General features: G+C 41.0%; 1 protein-coding gene across 2 annotated transcripts in view; it reads right to left on the bottom strand.

Moving 5' to 3' along the window:
* RBMS1 (RNA binding motif single stranded interacting protein 1) overlaps nt 1-21,671 on the bottom strand; it is a 208,102-nt gene that overhangs the window by 155,144 nt on the left and 31,287 nt on the right. The window lies entirely within an intron of this gene.

Below are 21,671 nucleotides of genomic sequence, written 5' to 3'. Positions count from 1 at the left end.
TGGGAGGTAGGATACTTGTCACACCACACAGACTTGAACGATTGAGCTCTGGATAGAATTCATAACTGATTTGGCTGATCTGATCTGAGACACAACTGAAAAATAAAAAGTGTTCATGGGGTACCTCTGCTAAAGAGTGAAGTAGTTTCAAAAAAGGTAAATTGCATTAAATCTAGGTGAGCTAACTCTATGGGTACTCTACACAGATTACTGCAACTATGATTATTTCAAGGTCAGTTTTTTCAAATTTGATTTTCATTTCCATGTGCTCAGAAAGAGCAGGGTCTGACAGCAACATGGTGGAAAGTGGCTGCAGGGGGAAAAGTTGGGGGGAGCCAGAAACATAATGGGTTACTTGATCCCCCAGATATATTTTCTCTGCTGTAGGGGAAGGGACAAATTAAAGAAAAATTTCCAATAATTAGATCCTATACTTGGAAAATTCTATCAAATTTACAAATTTTCCATATATAGAATTTAATGGGGAAGGGGGTCATCTTATAATCAGGGTGGTCTTATATTTGGGTAAATATGGTAACACAAATGTGTTGGATCCATCTAGAAGCTCCAGGGCAGGTGGGTTCAGTATGATCTAAGAGCACCTCTCAGACATCTGAATGGTCCCAGTGAGAGAGCAAGGTGCGTACATAAGCCAGAGTTTCAGGTGTAATAAGGCTGAAACAAAAAGTGAAGTTCTCAGGGATGGTAAAGCAGGCTTGCAGTTTATTCACCACTGAGAAGCAATATAATGTTAGATCAAGAGATACATTGATCCCACGATTTTTAACTGTATGATTTTCATTTATTGTTTGTTATCCATTTGTTGTTGTAGTAGCAAGATAATTTTGGACATTAGTCCAAATTTATTTTTCATTATTAGTCACAGAGGAAAATCTGACGCCAAATACCTCACAAGCTCAGGCTCTAAGAATTCTCATGTAGTATAGCAGGAAGATAATAATCAGATATCAGATATCTAACAATCACCTAATAATCAGATCCTCAGAAACCATGAGTTGGGAGCCAACTAAACTGGCCATGAAAAGGAAGGGAGAGGGATTTCAGCCACATAAAGCTGCCCTGGTTAAAGCCATTTTATCTCTGGCCAGATAGATGGTTTCATTCACATATGAGTGCCAACTGTTGATTATTCTGGAAATACTTAGGTACCTAAACCTGTTTTTTCTATCCATGGAGGAAAAACGAAACCAAACCCAGAAGGAAACAGCCTATCCCGAAACAGCCACTTGATTAGAGCACTCTGCTACATTTGAGGAAACCTTGCTTCAAATCCCTACTCAGTTTGGAGCTGAACCTGTTACAGCACTCCAAGTGTTTGAACTGCCAAGGTTCCTGGGTACTCTGGAACATATCTCTGTCTCTTTTGATATAGCTGTTTCAGTTTTTTGTTTTTATATATAATGAAACATCAATTGGACAAGAAAAACTGACTCTACAACCCAATGGTAAGAAGGCTCACCTAGAATGTAGGTCTGGGTTTAAATCCCCTCTCTGAATTTGAACCCATATCACAAATGAGTGGTAGAAACCTCCAACCCCACTATATCTCACATAGGAGTCCCATGTTTGTCTTTTGTGTGGCTATATCTGGTATAGATGAGTTCTAAAATTACCTATGGGATAATATCCCATTTTGGACACGCTTGTTGGTCTCTGAGCAACTTGTTCACTGTGGGATGGCATCAGTGCTTGGGGGATTTGCACATACACTGACCAAAGCTTAGATATTTGACTTAGGTGTCTACAGGGTTATGCAGCAACTGACTGGTGGTTTTGAGAATATAATTGGACACCTAGATGGAGAATTCTAGTGCCTCTGAGATTCTGGGCCAAAGTATTCCCTTACTCTGTTTGAAATGCAAATATAACTGGCCCTGCATTGTCAACTCCAATGATTTCACTGTGGGTTTTGGCTTAAGTCACAGATTGTAGAGTCAGGTGATTATACCAGATGAGATGGTATGTCTACACTGCAACCCAAAGGTATGACTGCCATGTGAACACATCCAAGCTAGCTCTTAATTAGCCAACTTGGTTACTTCCACAGCCTAGTTACAACAACAGCGGCTTGAGAACGGGTTGTATGCTCCCGCCTGGGACCTTGGTAAGTTCTCAGCTGGAGCCTGTGCTGCTACAGATACAGTTACCAGCAGGCAAGCTAGATAGTTTACACCAGTTTTTAGTCCTTGGGGTTACAGAGAAAAAATAACTGAAAATGGGTTCAATTGGCCATTGAACTCTAAAGGTTCAAAAACCAAAAGGCAAATAAACAGAGCTCAAAATGTAGTTTCTGAAATATCACAATGTTTAACTCAGTCTTCTGATTTTTACAGGCCTGACTTACGATTGTTGAACACTTACAAGTAGGTATGCCCTAGGGTTCCTCCCAAATAGAAATTTTCTGCTATGGATATTTGAAAGATGAAAAATCCAGCAAATAACACTTAGCTCCAGGGTGATGGGAAATAAAAAGAACATTTAAAACATATGAATTTTAGCTTTTAAAACACTGACATTGATTAAAGATTTCCATAGTGAACCATTTACAAGAAATTACCTCAGCAGGGTGCATGCATTCAGTTTCATAATCACAAAGTGCCCTAACTCCTTGGTATTATATTCCAAGCAAGCTTGTATGTTAAGTTTAATTTCACTTTTTTCAGGAAGTGACTTTACTCAAGATTGAATACAGCTGTTAGTCCAGTCCACTGTTCCAAATTTTTTTCCACACACACTGAAAAAAAAATCTTTCTAGAGGATACACTTTTCCGTAGTCCAACAAAAGGATTCTAGTGTAGAATATGTTCTGGAAGCTAGGATGCGTATGTTGAAAAATATATATTCTAATGCTCAATAATAGTTATTAGAAAAGGTTTTCTGTGCAACACTCATGGCGCTTTAAATAACTGTTCAATTTTCTTTAGCAATAAGATACTATCAAACTTGTTATTTTTACAACAGGAAATACTATGATTAACTATAAATGCACCACCTCCTTATTTTGTTCCAGACTACAATATTAAAATCACATTGGTAGATTTTTTGTTCCTTTTACTATTTCATATTGGATCTGTTCTCTTAATATACACAGCAGTGCACCCTGGCATACAGAGTGGGCCTCTACAGAGGAAATGCTGCCAGCTAAAAACACAGGATGTAATCGAGACCACAAGAGACATACTCAGTTATAAATGTTGAACTGTGCTGGAGGTATGGGAAAGAAACAGTCTAATTTTTCACTGCCTGCTTTAATTGTTTCAGTGAAACTCTCCCACCCTCTATTAGCTCCAAAATAATTAGCAGCATAATATATGCTGAATTAGCTTTAAAGCTACATAACTTCTGTCTAGCTTTCAGCAGTCTAGGTACTTTGTTTTCCCTTGGAATATCTTACAATTTGCTGGGTTTTTTTATAGCAGCTGTATGTCAGAAAACATATATTATAAATGTAGTATGTATCATAACCTTTAAAGGGACACTGCCAGGATGAATTAGCTTTTTTATATTAACCCCCCTAAGCCTTTAAAAAACTGCAATTGAAATGGAAACTTTTAAATTATATAAAAAAAATAAATAAATTATATAAAAATCAAAAATATAAAACTAGGAGGTGAAAAGGATTAGAAAATGATTGTAACAGCTAAACCAATTAGTCTTTTCTTTGTAACAAATAACTTTATAATAAATATTCAAGAGGAAAAGAGATTTCTAAAATGATTTCAGTTTTGACTATCCATGGTGACCATTAAAACATATGTTAGCACACTTTTTTTTTTGTTTTTAATATAGATGATGCAAAATCATTCTCTGTGTGGACAAGGCTGAGGTTCATGTCAGAGGCTTAGGGGTACTCTGTCGCATTTTACCAGTTCAGATTAATGGCATTTGAGGATGAATCCATTCAGATAGTTAGCATTAAGTTACCGTTTTCCAACACTAGTGTGGAAGCTCTCTAAGAGCGGGAGTTTCTGGTAGGTGGGAGACTCATTAACAGCAAGACAGTGCTTCCTCAGGGCAAAGTGCCCAGAAGTCAGTCAGGGCACAGAGCTGCCATGCAGAGAGCCCTAGGCACTGGGGAATCTGCTGTTTTGGGAATGGGGAAGTGAAACCATCCATTTCTGCCGGGACAGGGGATACATCCCACTTCCCTGACAGAATAATCTGTAGGAAATGCCAAGAGTCAAAAGTCACTGCATTTCCTGTTCCCTCTGCAGGAGCAGCTCTTGCAGGACACAGTAGGAACCATGACTTTAACCTGATACCCTTTTAAAAAGCATATTAAAGAAATCCCATTTTATGATATACTATTACATTCAGTCTATGCCATAGCCACTGCTTTCAGACAAGTTAAATTAGAATGAGTACACTGTATGTGCTGTGCAATTTGTGTTAACTTTACTGAAAGCAGATATACAACAGTGAAAACACAATAGGACTACTGAATCTAGCGTCTACTATAGCTCACGTCAGCCATCTTATTTACTAGATGCAAACTCTGACAGAATAAAAGAAGAAAAAAAAATCACACATACAAATATCAGAGGTTACTTTAGCCACTAGAGGGGGTTTATACATTCCCTGGGACAGGAGGAACAAAATATAATAGCAAATGTTGCCATTTTAGCCAAAAGGCAAAGAAGAGGTCTTAATTGTTTAAGATTTTTGTATATTGTATGTTTATAACACACCAACATATACACATAAGCCCCAGTCCTGTAAAGATTTATACAGGTCCTAAACTTCAGTTACTGTGAGTACTGTTCGACGGACTTTTACAGGTCTAATCTGGCAGGGTGAATTTGATTTAAATCAAATTGGTTTAAATCATGGTTTAAATCACAATTTAAATCAGTGGTCAGGAAGCCTTGATTTAAGTCATTGTTTTCCACAAAAAGTGCATTCTCGTTGTTCAATATCCTTTATTCATTTAACTTCTTGAAACTTTGTGCTTTTAGAGACAGGTAAGGACTTGACTGTGTGCACACAAACTTGCAGAGACAAGAGGGCTGATGAGTAGGTAATCAGGTCTGTTATCTCTCATCTCCATATACTGTTGTTAACAAGGATGTTATCTCTGGAAACAAATCTAAAGTTTGAGAACTGAAACTAAGCATCACAGAAATTCTTAATGGGATCTTTTAGACTGAGCACTAAGTCCCATTGGGTAGAGTGGCTGTCTTTTATCTTTACTAGAGTTGCCTCTGGGAACCCCATAAGATTGGGCCCCTAATATGGTCCATGGCCTCTTGTGACCTATTTATAAAAACTTTTCTAAAAAGGTTACATGAATAGTCTCAACTAGTATATAATTATAAGTTACAATCCCTATCCCACAACGATATCTTTGAGCTTTAACATATATTAAATTAAAAACTATATTTATCTAGTTTTTTTAAAGCATCTTAACAAAAAATATGATTAAATAAAAACAAATCTGATGTACATAAAAAGGTCCCAATGTTAATTTTTTTAAAAAGTTGATTTTTATCCAAATCTGGTAGTTTTAGTTGAGGACTCAGCCCTGTGATCTACATCTAGATTGCAGGACTAAATTCCAGTCCCACAGTCCCATGCTCCCACTCAGTGCCTCATACGAATTTGGCTTTGTGTAGAAGAGGTGACATACCTTTATCAAGAGAACTGAGAGCAACACTTGAATTGTCTGCTTTTCTCATTAAAAATCTCTCCTCATGAAATATACCTATATAATTATGTTTTCTATGTGAGAATAGAGAAGAGCTTGTACACTTGAAGTGCTACTTATGGTAACAGATTTTAGTACTGGCCATACAGAGTTTGGTCCTGCAAAGTGTTGAGAAACCATGACCTGATTCAGCAAAGCACCTAAACATATGAGAAGTTCTACTGAAGTCAACATTATTTGCTTTAACCTGTAATTTTTTATGGGACTGGAGCTATGGAGTATAGTAACTATGCTTACATTTCTTTCATCTCAAACATCCAGGAATGAACCCTGAACATTGAATAAATTATGGAGAATTTTTCCTTTCTAAATCAAATAAGCCCAGTACAAGTCAACTGAAACAAATCATATGTAAATTGATCCATCATGGGGATTTATGTATACTTAAGATGAGTAAATCATGCAAATAACCAAAGTATATCAAAACTATATTTCATGTGAATCTTAAGCTGAATTTATTCGTTATGAATTGCTTTATTATGTTTTGATTAAAGCTAAATATTTATGGAAGTTTGTTCATGACATAAGCTGGGAAAACAATTCCTTTTTGTTCATGTAGCAGTTAAGTCCTTGGGTTTACATCCAAACTTAACACACAGAAGGCCAAATTCTGCTGTCTTGTACTGTGCTGTAATCTGCCATTGTTTTCAGTCACCATTGTTCTGATTCTCTGCCAGTGCCCCCTCCCCCAACAGTATCACATGATGAATTGATGGATGAATTACACCAAACTGAGTAATTGATCAATATCGGACAATTCACTATTACTTGTATTCCTCATAGATTGGTGAATTAACCAGGGATTTCTGTATTATCCTTTATACATTTGGTAATGTGGTGGTTTAGAATATAATATGCAACACTGGGTGCGCTGACAGACATGGAAAAAAAACCCCAAAACAATGCTTTACCCAAAGAAGCAGCACAGAGGACCTGTATCCCCAGCATCTGTATAAATCAGGCACTTCAGTGGGGCTATTTTGGTGCTTTTATCTAAAGCTCATTCAATCAGCTATTATATAAAGTGCCAAAAAGCCCCACTGAAGCACCCAATATATACAGACATTGGGCAAGTCAGTTCAAACTAACACAATGCCTTTTCTGGGCATGTGCTGTGCTTGGTGCAGGGGTGCACTGAGCTAAACATAAAGTGCTATTTTGTGTTGTTTTTTCATGTCTGTAAGCACCCAGAAACTCCAAAAAGCCTGGTTCTAGTACTGTTTTGCCTCTCTCACCACTCTGCACCTCATTTTTCCCCATCTCTAAAATGGCACTAATACAACATGGCTGGTGTTTAGGTGCTTTGGGATTTACTGATGAAAAGAACTTGGCATTGTTATAACAGGACTGGCAGCTGTTCTTTATAATTCTTTTATGGCTATTTTTCTGTTTACATTTAGCTCCTTGTGAACTGTTGGGTAAAATTATCATGCATAATTCTAACTTTAAGAGTCAGTTTATTGAGTTCTAAACACACTCTTATCAAAGATTTCATATCATTTTCCAAATACACCCACAGTGGTCATTAAAATGCTGATTTAAATTTTAAAAGTCCATAAAAGTGTAGATTAAATGATTATGAGTTGTATTCGTATCACCTGACCCAATGGTGCAATCCACATTACATAATACAATACATAATGTTATCACATCTGTTGTTCAAGCATCCTGATGTTTATTCTAAATTTCTTTTAAAGCACAGATGGCTATATAGCATCTGATGACCCTTTATTTTTTTTTTCCAAAAAAGCATATCTATGGGATTTCTCATATGGAGAAAGTCTAGCACATGCTAAAGTGCTATGCTGAATCAGGGCCAGATTTGAGTCTCTTGATTATAAAGCAAAGAAAAAGAATATACTAAAGCATAGGTTTCCTAGTATTATTTATTTTGACAGAAAAAATGTATTAGAAGAAAAACTGTATTAGTGAAATATTTAGTTTAATGGTTTTAGCCCTGGGATGACGAGGAACCAGAACACCACTGGAAGTACAGATTTTTTGTAATTCTCTGTTGACTCAAGGGTCTTGTAAAAATGTATGTTTTCAGGCTTTTCAGAAATGAAAAGAACAGAGCCAGTATTTGGGACTAGGTATACAATATTCATTTCACCATCCTGTCAGGCCCCATTTCATTCCTACTATTTTATTATTAGTTATTACTATTACCATTTTTTCTATTATGATACTACCCACAGACATTACCAGGATGGGGGGCATTATGTTAGGAGTCATACTTAAATAAAGATAAAATTGCAGTCTTAGAAAGCTTACATAGCCAAAAGGACATAAAAAAGATGAAGTTTTGGGAGATGAAAATATTGCATACAAGTAAATGATCATGGTGATGACTAGGGGTCTACTGAACTAGGGGAGGCAGCTGGCCAATTTAATGCGCAGATCCCAGGACAGCCACCATTTCTGCAGGCTGCGTGTGGTGCGCCGCCCCCCCACAAACCTCTGATTGGCCAGGAGTCCCACCCCTCTGCACAGATAGTCAGATGGCCCAAAACCATGACTTAATTACTTGATTAAGCCTGGGAAAGCCATTAATCCACACATTATAACGAGTGGATTAATGGCTTCCCCAGGCTTAATTAGGGTAAATAAGCCGCTGTTTTGGACCATTCCCAAGCAGGGAGGCTGCACTGGGGTCCTGGGCTGGCTGTGGCAGGCAGCCGGGAGGCTGTGGAGCCCTGGTCCAGTTCCTTGCCAGCAGTGGGTGCACACATGCAATAAGCTAGGCCAGGGCTCCATAGATCCCAGTGCAGCTTCCTGGCCGCCTGCCACAGCTAGCCTGGGACCCTGGTGCAAGCTGTCTGAAACCTTCCTGCCTCCTGCTGCAAACAGCCCTCTCTACCTCTGCCCCGGGCTCCTCCTCCATCCTCTACCCGCCCCCCCTTCACCCTCTCCCCTCCTGTGTTTCAAGACTGCAGGGCTTCCTGCCCTTTTCTCTTTTTCCCAGTATTTTTTTCAGTGAACCCACCTTTTTTCATAAAGTCTGCCCAATACTGTGTTTTCAGCAAAAATTGCACTATCACAAATTTGGTAGGTCCCTAGTGATGAACAGCAGTTTTGTTAGTTAGGTGCTTCAACTGCTGTTGTTTTCAACTGGAAGAAGCAGGTTATGCTAGAATGATAAAAATAAGAGAGGGGAGTGAAGGGGAAGATGAAAACCATACCTTGCCATACATTTAGTCATGTGTTTTTTGCAGGCATCATATAAAAAATAATGAAGTTAGTCATTAGACCAGAAAGCCCAATATTTAGCAGGTTGCGAATAGCTTTGTCTATAATAGTGGTTAAGCCTGACAGACAGTTCAAACTAAAATAAAGCTGGAATTTCTAGTAGTGGAGTCATTCCCCGTTTCAAGCAGCTGTAAGCTCCCCTACAGCAAATTGGGACATAAGGGATTTACATGGATGCAGCTCTGCTACCAGCTGCTAAAGTCATGTCTAACCTTCAGGATGCACAAGACTTTCAACTAAAAAGTCACTATTGGGATTGCAAGGTTCTGTGTCCCTTGAGAGCTGGACCTTGAGTTAACCTGGGCAATTCTGCATCAATCTTCTGCTTCCCTGCACGTTCTTCAGGGAAGGATCAAGGATGTTAATAAAAAGGGGTAGTTAAAGGTTTGTTGTATTTCTTAACAGAAGAAATACAGCAATTTGTAATACTTTATCAGTTATTGGGTATAATAGAAAAAAGCAGCAAGGGAATCTGAAATGGGAAAGATTTGGGGCTTGATTCATTGTTGTAGCCATTTATGGCAATGTGTCATATGTGCAAAAATTTACCACTGATTTGGTGGTGCTTTCAGTTAGTGTAAAAGCATATACAAGCTGTTTAGCAATGGAGAATCAACATTCCTGGCCCCTGCCTGTGTAGAAAGTGTGCCTTCCCATTTGAAGCCCAGAATGGGAGCATTTGTGTTTTAAAAAAAAACTTTGGAAAAACCCACAGGCATTTCCCAGAGGGAAGGGCACTTCATTTGGAATATCAACTCATAACAGGAGTAAGGGCATAGTTAGTTTGTTTGACTGCTGGTTGAATGCTACAGAAGGGCAGAGTGAATTTGTCACTAGTTTGTTTTCTTTGGGTGCAAGGTTGCTCCTGTCTGCAAGGAGACATTTTGCATAGTAAATAGTTCAATTGCACAACATTTTCAAAAGGAAGCTATCCAACTCTCTCTCTATAATAATGGTCTTAGAAGCTGATACATTTTGTGTGAACAGAAGAGAACTGCATGCTTTATTTCTGGGTCAAATAGCTGGTGGCGTTTAATTTCTTTCAAGGTGTACTCCTGCTGAAATTGAGGCACAGGAAAAAGGACAGAGGATTAACAAAAGAACAGACTCTGATAAGGATGCAGGAGTGCACATGCCAGTGTCATCTTCAGCAGGAAGAGGAGGAAAGGGGCAAACTGTCATTTACTAACATAAACTTAGTGTTCCCATTAATTAAAAATAAAAGGAAGGGGATTAATGATAATTGCCGGTTCTCAGGAAGTATTTATAAAGGGCTGAGAAGAATCAAGCAAAAGTCAGAACTGCTTTCATGTGGGCAACAATGTGCTTAAGAATAATATTATTATTACCTTTATTATCATTCAAATAATTCCTGAGTTAAAGAAGGGATGGTGCTGTCATGAGTATCTTGCTCTACATTACTGATGTTAAGTTGTCTTGTCCATCACTGTATTTCAGGCTCACCTTTTTCCCTTTAAATAGCACATTGAAAGTACTGCACCATTTGTTCAGCTAACGCAGCATTCCTCTCCTCCTATCATCATCCAGCATGGCATGAAATTCCACTTGCACAATCTCAATCTCAAATTGATCTCCATTAATTTGGTTTCTATTGCACTGAAAGATGCAGCGAGCTCTGGAAGTGGAGAGAACCACTTTGCAGCATCATTCCCTTCCAAACTCAGGGAAATTTCTCAGCACAAATAATACTGACTCCTGCCCCCTTATATGAAGATCCCAGCTTCACAGTCTAAACTCCCTTGGGGTCAGAGAGAAGAATGTGGGCTATATTTTGAGGGTGAATTAATAGAAGAAATTCTATATAATGGGGCAATTTAAATTTCCCCAAATGACTAAGTTTAAATGCCAATACCATACAATGTTCCCTATACTAAGACATCTACCAGTACGGACGGGCTCTGTCTGCCTGCTTTTCAGAAACAACTGGTACCCTTACTAAATGACTTGCAGCTTAGTTTTCTGTCATATGTATTAGTTCTTCATAGGAGGCAGGGTTTGGCTCCATTAACAGGAAGGAAAGAGGCATGTGCAAGTGGCTTCAGAGTTTCCATATTTTCACTCCTCACTTCCTTCGGGGAAGACCTGTTTACCTAGTGATCCTAATGACAGCAAAGGACAGGGCAGGCTGAGATTGTTATTGAAGTCAGATTTAAGGTGTTTCATAAATGGATTATTACATTTATGAATGTGAATGTGTGCCAACTGTGATGGCTTGTTTTTTCTAGATAGTAATTCTCTTATTATCCTTAGATGTGTGGCACCACTCTGACTACACTTCAACCACATAATTTCAGGGGTGTACTTGGTAGCCGTGTTGGTCCAAGACAAAAAGACATACAAAAAACTAGAACTCTTGGTTCCAAAATGATACCTTTTATTAGACCATCTGGAAAATGGCATGAAAAAAATGACAATTTCCTTGCCATTTTCCAGTTAGTTTAATAAAAAGTATCATTTTGCAACCAAGAGTTCTAGTTTTTTGTATGTCTTTTACTCACAGAATAGTATTCATATTGCATGCAAATTCATTGAAATATACATTTTTTTAGATTGATTACACTAACATAGTAATATATTAAGTTATGCCTACACTGATACCGAGGACAAATTCCAAGGGTTATGCTCAAGCAGACAGAGCCTTGTGAGCCATTCCTTCCTGTCCATATTTGACTTTACAGTCCATACCATGGCTATCCACATTGTGTTTCCTGTTCCTCAAGCAGAATCCTTCCAGGAATCAATCTGCACATAACTTCTTTCTAATGATGTACCACTGAGACAAGAAGTAGAATGCAGAAGGACCAGAAGTCAGGAACAAGAAGTTGTGGGATTACTGCTGGTGGACTTCCTGTGCTTGTTGTCTGCAGCAAGAAGGAGTATCGACACACTAGAAGAGATGCATTTTGCCTCAGACTCTTAACTTCAACAGATTTTCTGGGGATTTTCAGTGTAGATGGCTAGCAGGTATTTTTCCTTGTTGTTGCTGGGGGTTTTTTAAATTTTTATAAAGGGACTGAAACAATATTAGCAACTTTCCAATTTACGTGTCATAGATGGTAGGGTCGGAAGGGACCTGAACAGATCATCAAGTTCACCCCCCCGCCATGGGCAGGAAAAAATGCTGGAGTAAAACGACCCTGGCAAGGTGACTGTCCAGCCTCCTTTTGAAGACCCCCAGGGTAGGAACCAGCACCACTTCCCTTGGAAGCTGGTTCCAGATCGTAGCCGCCCTGACTGTGAAGTAGTGCCTCCTGATGTCTAGTCTGAATCTACTTGCAGTCAACTTATGGCCATTATTCCTAGTAACTCCTGGTAGTGTTCAGGGGAACAGGGTCTTTCCTATTCCCCACTGGTTCCCCTTGGTAAGTTTATAGATGGCCACCAGCTCCCCTCTCAGCCTTCTCTTGCAGCAGCTGAATAGGTTCAGGTCCCATAGCCTCCCCTCATAGGGCTTGCCCAGCTGCCTCCTGATCATGCGAGTGGCCCTCCTCTGGACCCTCTCAATGCTGTCCACATCCCTCCTAAAGTGCTGCGCCCAGAAGTGGACGCAGTACTCCAACTGCAGCCTGACCAGTGTCACATAGAGGGGGAGGATCATCTCCTTTGACCTGCTCGTGATGCATCTGCAGGTGCATGACAAGGTGCAGTTAACCTTACCGACTGCGTCCTCACATTGGCAGTCCATGTCCGTCTTGGGAGTCAACAGTGACTCCAAGATCCTTTTCTCCCCTTTGCTGATGAGAAGGGAGTTCCCCAGCCTGTAGGTATGCTGCTCATTCTTCCTCCCCAGGTGTATCACCTTGCACTTGTCAGTATTGAAACCCATCCTATTCTCATCCACCCATCCCTGTAACCTGTCCAGATCTAGTTGTAGCCTGTCCCTCCCTTCTAACATGGCCACTTCTCCCCACATCTTAGTGTCATCTGTGAACTTGAGCAAGGTGCTTTTCACCCCCTCATCCAAGTTGCTGATGAAGATGTTGAACAGCACGGGCCCCAGGACTGAGCCCCGGGGCACCCCACTGCCCACATCCCTCCAGGTCATCCAACACTACTCTCTGGGTGCGGCCCTCCAGCCAATTAGCGACCCATCTGACTGTGTAGGCATCGATGCCACAGTCGCTTAATATTTTGATGAGAATGGGGTGAAAGACGGCATTGAAGGCCTTCCTAAAGTCCAGAAAGACTACATCCACTGCAACACTTGCATTGAAAGATTTTGTGACCTGGTCATAGAAAGCAAGCAGGTTGGTCTGACAGGACCTGCCTCTAATGAACCCATGTTGATTGTCCCTAAGCATAATCTCCCCCTGCTTGTCCCTCACAAATGTATTTTTGGATAATTTTCTCAAAGAGCTTCCCCAGGACCTAGGTAAGACTAACCAGCCTATAGTTTCCTGGGTCCTCCTTCCTCCCTATTTTGAAAATGGGGACCACACTGGCCCTTTTCCAATCCTCTGGTACCTCACCAGAGCACCATGAGTCCTGCAATGGCCTCTGCCAATTCCCACAGCACCCTTGGGTGGAGATCATCTGGACCTGCTGATTTGAAGATGTCCAGTCCCACCAGAAGTTCCCTGAACAGGCCCTCTCTGACCCTGGGTCCAGCTGTGCCTCTCCTGAGTTCATCCAGGATCCTGATGGGGGGTGGGGGCAGATGTCCTGGTCCCTGCTTAAAAATGTGGGGAGAGAGAATTTGTTAAAGAAGTTAGCTTTGTCATCTGGTATAACCACCAGATAGCCAAGCGTGTCCTGCAGGGGTCCCATGTTACTCGGTGCCTTCTTTTTACTCCCTATGTATTTAAAAAAAGGTCTTTGATTTGGATCGCTAGTCCCAGTTCTGTCCCTGCTTTAGCCTTCCTCACAGCCCCCCTCAAGTCTTGAGCAATGGGGGTATAATCTTCCTTGGTGATGGCCCCTCCCTTCCATGGGGTGTACACCTCCTTTTTAGCTTTCAGGAATGCCTGAATGCCTTTGGTGAGCCATGGGGGCTTTTGAGCACTCTTGCCCCACTTTGACTCATGTTGGGACTGTCACCCTTTGGGCTTGGATGATCGTCTCCTTAAGGAACAAACACTCATCTTCGACTCCAGTGCCTCCCCGACTAATCTCCTTACCTCATTGAAATCAGCCCTCCTGAAGTCAAGGGCTGCTGCCTTGCTGCAGGCCTTTGACATCCTGCGCTGGATGGTGAATTCCAGTAGGCAATAATTGCTATCGCCCAGGTGGTTGAGAACCCGCAGTCCCCTCACCAGGTCGTCGCCTGTGGCCAGGACCAGATCCAGCAGAGCATTCCCCCTGGTGGGACCATGCACCTCCTGGGTTAGTGGAGGTCCTCTATCTCGGCTAGGAACCTACGTGAGTGGTCAGACCCAGCTGACTGCTCCTCCCAGCAGAAGTCCGGGTAGTTTAGGTCACCCATGATGGCCACGTCACTTGACTTAACTGCCTCTGCAAGCTGACCTCAGTATTCCCAGTCCAGCTCTTCCCCCTGGTTGGGTGGTCTGTAGTAGACCCCCACTGTTGAGTCCCTTTCCCCCCCAACCCCTTTGTATTCTAACCCAGAGCACTTCAGTCTGCCCTTCCTCTAATCCCATGCTATTTACTGAGAATGTGTATGTCAATAAGGAATTAATCTATATAACTCTTTCTCTCACACACAGGCTTAAGTAATACAACTTAGAACTTACATAGCACTTTCAATTTTGAAGCACTGGACAAATAATGAATCTACCCACAATTCCAATTGTCAGGTATTATTCCCTTAATTTTACTGATGGTGAAATGCCCACTACAATTTATTTAGATTACTTATCCTGAAAAATAAATGGTGGAGGGTAAATCTAAGATTATTTCCCCATTTGTCATTTTTTAAAAGAGCATTCATTAACTGAACGCAAAATGGTTATTTCTCAAGAAGTTCACAAAACCTTGGGATCCTTAGCATTTTGAACTCTACAAACTCACTTATAAGCTAACAAACCCCACTCAGCCTCTTTGGTTATAGCCAATACTATTTGGCATCCTAATCTTAACAGCAGCACGGTGCCAGACCACCAAGCATTGACCCTGAAATAGTGTAGAATCACTTGGAAGGACTGGATGCATTGAAGTCAGCAGGCCCAGATGAGCTCCATCCCAGGGTACTGAAGGCACTGGCTACTGCACAGCCACTGGCAAGAATATCTGAGCACTTGTGGCGCACGGGCCAGGTCCCGGAGGACTTGAAAAGGGCCAATGTGGTCCCTATTTTCAAGAAGGGGAGGAGGATCCAAGTAACTACAGGCCAGTCAGTCTCACCTCCATCCTTGGTAAAATCTTTGAAAAGATTATTAAAGCTCATATATGTGACAGCCCAGCAGGAATAATTATGCTGAGGGGAAACCAGCACAGGTTCATAGCAGGTAGATCATACCTGACTAATCTAGTCTCTTTTTATGACCAGGCTACAAAACACCTGGACGCAGGAGTAGGCATAGATATCATTTACTTAAACTTCAGGAAGGCCTTCAATACGGTATCCCACCTCATAGGTATCCCACCTCATACTGGTGAACAAATTAAGAAGCTGTGACTTGGATGATTACAGAGTTTGGTGGGTGGCAAATTGGCTAAAGGATTGTACCCAGACAGTGGTGGTGGACGGGCTGGTATCAACCTGGAAGGACGTGGGCAAGTGGGGTCCCCCAGGGCTTGGTCCTTGGACCGATACTCTTCAACGTCTTCATAAGTGACTTGGACGAGCAAGTGAAGCGTACTCTGTCCAAGTTTGCAGATGATACAAAACTGTGGGGAGAAGCGGACATACCTGAATCTAAGAATAAGTGAGTTACATTTTGACCTCCCTACTGAGACTTCCAGCAGAGGTGACAATTGAGATAGGGGCCTCTTAACAAGAATGACTACAGAATGAAGTCAGCATCTCATTTTACAGACACCAATTAATAGGTATTGAATGGTAACAACTTTATGCACTTCTTATTTAGTTGGGATTTGAACCATAATCTTAGAATGAAAACTCTTTGGCTAACGGGTTATAAACATTTTCTCCATCAAAACGCCTTCAGAAGCCTAATTTTTCAAATGAAATCTAAAACTTAAAGTTTTAAGAGATTACACTTTTCATATCTGGTAAGCTGACTGAATCTACAGAGAGCACTCTCCAACTCTATGCTACTTCTCATGACTTTACTTAGCAATAAAAAGTGAAATCAACAAAATCATTTTGGAACCCTGAAGGCAGCTGTGAGGTTCAGTAATCATGTCATGTTCTTGTTATTACCGCCTGGGAAAACTAGGAGCAGCAGAGGCATGCACTGGAATTGTTCACTGGGAGGAGCAGGAGTGCATTAAAAGTGAACGCTCTCCCAGCACCATGCTCTACCCCAGCATGAGGCAGGGAAAAAGAGAGAAAGTGCCCTTCCCTTCCAGCCATTACAGAGTAAGGAGGGCAGCTTAAAATTTCTAGGACACCATAGGTGTGAGAGAGAGAGCTCCCAAAGCTTAGAGAGACAATGCTGGCAAATTTCAGTAAATTCCTCGTTCCTAGGCACTTTACTGGTACAGTGCCCCTGCATTTCAAAACTCACACATAACAAATAGAGACTGCATATTTATCAGCAGCAAGGTAATGGATTTTTCAGCTTTGTTGCTGTTATTTTATTGTGTTTTTACCAAAATGTGTAGCTTGGGTACACTGAAATATATAAGTTTAGCAATTAGCTAAAATAGATACCAGTCAAAACTCCCTACAATTAAAGCATTTATTAAATTATTAATACATATTAAATATTAAAGCATTTAATACTTTTTCTAAATCATATTTTTATTTTATTTGAAATGTTCCATTTCAAAATTTGCTTTATGTTAAAGCATGTTTTAAGGGGCCTGAAAACTTAAACAAAACATTTTATTTCAAGCCAAATGAAAAGCTTCATTGGATTAGTAACAACATTTTCTCAACTTTCAATTTGACTGAAAAGTATTTTTATTTTGGATCTGGTCAATTTTAGTTTTCTTTTTTTCAAGAACTGCAATCAATTGCTCCAAAAAAAAAAAAAAAGTTTTTCACAAAGGTAAATATTTAAAGGTATTATCGAGTCAGTGAACTATCCAGACCCTCAGTATTATTATGAATCACTGGAAACACGCACATTAAAACAGGGGCTAATTTGTAACTGGGAAATTACTCTTACTCCTCCCTCCCTCCCCCATATTAACTATTAAAGGTTCTCAAAACTATTTTAAAAAAATCTTTGTTTTAAATAGAATATTCTATTCCAGGGTGTTAAGAAGCTATCTTGGCAAACAAATCTTTGGGCGTGAGAGGAACTCTGCATTTGGCATGCTGCCTCACTATGTACCCAAAGGGTGCCAGTATCTCAACATCCATACTCCCTGTCATGCGCTTTTTTTTTTTTTTTAAACTAACCACAGATTGAAACATGGTGTGCCTTGCCCTATTTACATCAATCAAAAGAGCTATTTACAAATACTTCAGATGTGGTGTCCCAGCCTTTATAGTTTGATGGTTTTTTCCACATATAGACGACTTTCCTCATTCCCTTTTAACTGTATGGGCTTGTTTGAAATCCTGCAGTCAAGACAATTTAATCACTGAGAACAGAACGACTGGATTTTTTTTGCTATGATACTATACTCATTAATCTTTACTAAAGACAGATTGTTCAGTTTATTCCACTTCCATATTTTGCAACCAATATTAGTTAAACTATTTACTTCCCAAGGCATTAGAGCTGCTCATTTGTATATTCAATTAATCCTTTACCAAGACCGTGCACTGCTTGTTATAGAATATTAGAGTTTTTGAGAAGAGGTATGATCTAATAATGCACAGGACTGGGAGTCAGGACCTCTCAAATTCTACTCCTGGCTCCACCACTCATTCTATTTAAGCTTCTGCACAAAAAAAAGTCTTAAAAAAAGTGTTTCTGTAAAAGTATTTCTTAGATGCCCAATTAAGAGATAGGGGCCCTCCTGTGCCCTGTACTATATAAAAATAGCATTCACATAGGTGTTGTGAGGATCATTTAATTTGTATTTGTAAAATACTTTATTTAAAAACAAAACAGTTCTAAGTAAGTGGTAAATACGACTGTTGTGTGTTTAGCAGGGCTTAGATCTGTTTTTCTTTTTTTTGAATGACCATAGTTACTCGCATACCAAGTACCCTTCTCCCAAAAGAAAGCCCTCAAAATTGGGGTCCATATCTAAAGTGAGGATTTTTCTCTGCTGGAGTAGAAGCATACAGAAATAGAGGCATTAGCTCTACCTGTCTCCGGGCGGGTCATGGGGTGCCACAGGCCTCCCGTCTTCCCTCCTGCTCGCACCAGAGCCAGACTCAAGCTGCCACCTCCCGCACGAATTGGAGTCACCACACTCCAGCTCAGTCAGGACAGGGGCTGGGAGTTCCCTCCAGCAGGGCCTAACCCCAATCCAGCTGCAGGGGCAGAAGGGGTGGGGAGGAGCCCTGGCCTAGCTCCAACCCAGCAGACAAGGCTTGGGGTTTGGGAATTTAGCAGGGGTTGAGTGGCCATATTTATTGCCACCCCTTTCCCACTGCTAAATTTCCTGCCCCACAGGAAATGCCATGGGCCAGATGTGATGCCTCCATGGCCTGCATTTAGCCTGTGGACCAGAGGTTAAGCACCCCTGACCTGAAACAAACTCCAATCTGAAAAGTGCGCTTCATAGCTCCAAGATAAAGCTAAGAGGAAATAAAAGAATAATATATGTAAGTATCACGAAAAATCTAGAGGCAGAAAGATGGCATTCCTTTCTTCACAAGCATATGCAAAGCTGAGGAGTGAAAGTAGACTGCAGCAACCTCTGCTATCCAAATACATCTCCTGTGCAGCAGAACAAAAGTGTTCGGGTTCTTTACATTAAAGAATACCGTATTTACTCTTATACAAAAAGAGTTGTCCCCACCCCAGTCAGCAAGGGGAAAAAAGCCCCTTGTCTTACATTTGCATACAAGGAAACCTCATTCCATTGTCTATCATTAAACAGCTGTCACAAGTACTATGTGCTCAGTAGTGGAAACCATCTATGAAACTGGTTAAATGCAGCCACCACTCACCATGACTATAAAACACATGGCTCACACTAGGCAAATACACTGATGGGAACCTACTACAAAGATAAGTTATTGCAGCCCATTTGAATAAGATCTCTGGTAGTGCCCATTGCATGCAGGTTCCCCTCAGTGCCAACTCTTTTTCAAATCATGGTGAACCACTACACTGGTGAGGCATTTTGACTTCCTCTTCACTCTCATAGCTGAGCTGCACCTTTATTTTCCATTTCCAATGATTCCTGTTTCTTCAACAACCTTTAAATGTCAGGTAAACATAACCAAATAGGCCCCAAACAGTTCAGCCAGAATCCATGTCACCCCTTCTCTCAGCCTGGTGTACAGAATTAGCATGGCCCCACACTCCATGAGGCGGAGCTGGACCAGGTTGCCTTGCACCTTATCTATATATACATTTTTGGCAGATCCCAGGACTCACAAGACAACTGGTTCCAGTCATGAGTGGAAGGGCTAATTAACACATGGATCCTTTTTGAAGGGGGACAGAGGGAAATCTGGAGTACACACACATACTGAGCAGTGGGGTCACCATGGCTTGAAACGCTATTGACTCTGCTGAAGCCCAGCCCAATGAGCTATATGGTACGTGTTGCACCTTTTGACTTTGGCTAATATCATGCACAGTTTATACTATATACAAGCAGATACAAAAGTGCTGCTTAAAAGTGTGTTTATGGAGTACCTTTGCTAAATCTTGCAGAAGTTTCAAGAAAGGTAAAATGAATCAGTTCTGGATGAACTAAGTTCGTGGGTACCTGTAGTAATTTTTTCTATAGGTCAATTACTATAGATAGGTTTGTTTATTTCAAGGTCATTGTTTTCAAATTTGCCCCTCACTTTCATGTGCTCATGGAGAATAGTGTCTCACAATAAGAAAAGGGGGAAAGGGCTGCAGAAGGAAGAAGTTGAGGGAGGGGGCAGAGGGCAAGGTGGCTACCTGACTGTCCAGGTTTATTTTCTCTACTGTAACAGTGGGAGGGGACAAATAGAAGGCAAATGTCAAATAATTAGATTCTATACCTGGAAAATTGTAACAAATGTATTAATTTTCCATATATAGGATCTAATTATTGGGGGTCATCTTATTTCTGAGTAAATATGGTAATACAAGTCTTTTCTCAGATTCTCTAGCCCCAGTGCAGCCACACCACTGCTAGCAACAGTGATGGGGAATATAAATACAGATTGGGAACCTGTGCTCTTACCAAGAAAAAGTTACCTAACCCTGCTCAAAGTGGGTTTAAGCAACATAGTGATACAAATGCTTGGACATGATCTACAGGTGGATCTATGATACTGCTCAAAGAAGAATGGAAGGATTTAAAAAAAGCTATCTGTGTTGATACAACCAAAGGGTAGCAAGTGGGGAGGGGAAACCTGCCCACCTGTTGCTGCTGTCCCATGCTTAGCTCAGCCCCTGTGTAGCTTAGCAGAAACAAGACAGGAGCTTTCCTCATTCCCAGCACAGTGAGGGCAGTGACACTGGTGGCACCAGGTTGGGGAGAGGAAGTGAGGCAGGGAAATCTTACCTCTTCAGAGGCTAAAAAGAAGTCCCCAGCTGCTGCCCATGTTTCATGGTCAGAAATGGGGTGTACCCCCTCTGGATCTTACCCTGACTACAGAATAGTTTTAAGACAGGTGTCACAAATACAGCCCATGGGCCAGATTCAGTCATCAGAGCCCCATGATCTGGGCCACAGTGCTGCCTGTAGGTTTTGGACTGGACTCAAAGATTGCATGCAGCCTATGCCCCAGACCAGCCCACATACTGCACACACTGGCCCCAGCCTTACTCAAGGCCAGTCTAGGGCACGTGCTGCATGCAGCACCCCTACCAGACCAGTCCCATATGCTAGATCTGGCACCATCTGGCTCACCTGGTCTTATGAGTTAGATACCTCTGATAGTTCACTGGCAAATGGAAGGTTGTGTGTATTTTGCAAAAGTAACAAAGAAGGTGGCCTCATTACGGTATCTGCTGTTAAGTCTTTAGTAAAAAATGACAGGAGTGCCATTTTTATATGCAGATTATCAGCACAGTACCACATTCTGCTGAGTACAATGGGAGCTGAGGATTCAGCAACCTGCAGGATGTGGTCAACAATGCACAAGATCAGATGTCTAGCATTTAATGTAGTCCACTAGTAGCTGGAGACATATTTAACATTCTCTGCATAGCTACAGCAGTTCAATTGCTTTCCTACATTCCACAGCTGCCTTCCTGCCACCATTCAGCTAGCAGCATCAGACACAGGGCATCATGTTTTTACCACCCATTTTTATGTGAATCTACCAGCTGAAAGCAGTAGGGAGTTCCAATTAAAACCCGATGGTACTGAAAGGAACCGGTTTTCCTGGTTCCTCACTCACGGGGTCCCAAAAGTAGCAAGACTAAGTATAAAAAAGTTGATATTACTTCTTTGATTTCTGTTAAAGCTGTTAACTTTCTAAAAGAAATGAGAAAACTGCATGGCAAACACTGCTCCAATTCTAGACTCCCTCTACATGTTATAACCAGGAATTAACTGCTTAATTGTGCTATTACCTGGAGACCAACTC

The sequence above is a fragment of the Crocodylus siamensis genome, chromosome 4 (assembly GCF_052110815.1).
Source record: "Crocodylus siamensis isolate JL-2025a chromosome 4, ASM5211081v1, whole genome shotgun sequence".
Lineage (NCBI taxonomy): Eukaryota > Metazoa > Chordata > Crocodylia > Crocodylidae > Crocodylus > Crocodylus siamensis.
This window is presented reverse-complemented; position numbering and strand designations above follow the sequence as displayed.